Below are 1,320 nucleotides of genomic sequence, written 5' to 3' on the forward strand. Positions count from 1 at the left end.
CCGATCATTAAGAGTATCTCTACCGCTCCTGCGGTCTCTAGAGAGTTGAAAACAGCAGGTCTGGGACAGGTAGCACGTCCGGTGGACTCCCTGTACTTGCTTCCYKACTCTCAGCGCACTCGTTACAACGAAGCATGTGACAAACAAAATTGTATTGTATTCATAGTTTTAGTAAAGTTTTCCCTATTGTGCTTTTAAACCAATGTTTTGGAATCTGCCTTTCACTGCTACTGTGTGATGATGCAATGTGTCAAGTTGAATGTATATTAACTTAAACAGTTTCCTCAACAACATACATGACTTTTTATGAGAAAATATTTAAATGAATAGAGATTATGCACATTATTATGCTTCTTAGCTCATATGCCTATCGTTATTTGTTCATAGTCCACTGAATTATTTGAAAGCATATTCTACATTCCATGTCACAACAGTCTAATGTTAAACTCTATAGCAGTTACTTACATTAAAAGTATGAGTTATGGAAAATGTATCTTGTAGTTTCCCAATAAATCCCAGTCCGGCATCTTTCAATGTATTCTGTTGACTGCCGTATTGGAGGAAAAGCTTATATCTGCCAACTGAAAGTAACAAAGACAAGGAGGTGTCTCAACATGAGAAGCACTTTGTGGATGGAGGGTGTGGATTCCAGTTCACATGCAAATAGCTCAGGCTTTAAACTTGCTCACAGCACAGGGGCTGCCATAAACCTGTTTCAGATAGGTAGCCACACCCACMTCTTCTTCTTTGAGAGTTCAAAGTTCAATTGTGTGACGTAGACAATGGAGGTTTTGATAGTCTTTTCTATCAAATTTAAAGGAGCCTTTACACGTTTTATAATATGGCAATATGTACGTAAGCTTTAACAGTGCATGCTAACTAATTTGATTACATTTATACTGAGTGTACAAAWCATTAGGAACACCTTCCTAATATTGAGTTGCAMCCCCTTTTGCCCTCAGAACAGCCACAATTCGTYGGGGCATGGACTACAAGGTGTCRAAAGCCTTCMACARGGATGATGGCCCATGTTGACTGCAATGCTTCTCACAGTTGTTTCAAGTTGTCTGGKTGTCCTTTGGGTGGTGGACCATTCTTGACACACATGGGCAGTGCTTCATTTTAACCGGATTCTGCCAGAACAGGATCTGGCACCTCTCAAGTTAAGGGCTGTTTGGTTTCGGAACCCATTTGCCAGGATCCAGTACCTCTCATGGCATGAAAAATGATTTTCACTGTTTGCAATGTAAAAATTATTATAAAAGCAACCAGAGTTAATTCAAGTTGACTCCTCTGTAATGCTCCTGCACGCTAAAAAAT

At 39.7% G+C, this 1,320-nt stretch overlaps 1 protein-coding gene across 1 annotated transcript in view; it reads right to left on the reverse strand.

The window, feature by feature from the left end:
- The window catches only part of LOC111978502 (protein FAM83B), a 20,394-nt gene extending 19,747 nt beyond the window's left edge, over positions 1–647 (reverse strand). The window contains exon 1 of the mRNA XM_024008606.2: positions 466–647. The gene's annotated coding sequence lies outside the window, so the exon portion shown is untranslated. The remainder of the gene's footprint in view (positions 1–465) is intronic.
- Between the last annotated feature and the right edge of the window lie 673 nt (positions 648–1,320).

The sequence above is a fragment of the Salvelinus sp. IW2-2015 genome, linkage group LG18, assembly GCF_002910315.2.
Source record: "Salvelinus sp. IW2-2015 linkage group LG18, ASM291031v2, whole genome shotgun sequence".
NCBI lineage: Eukaryota > Metazoa > Chordata > Actinopteri > Salmoniformes > Salmonidae > Salvelinus > Salvelinus sp. IW2-2015.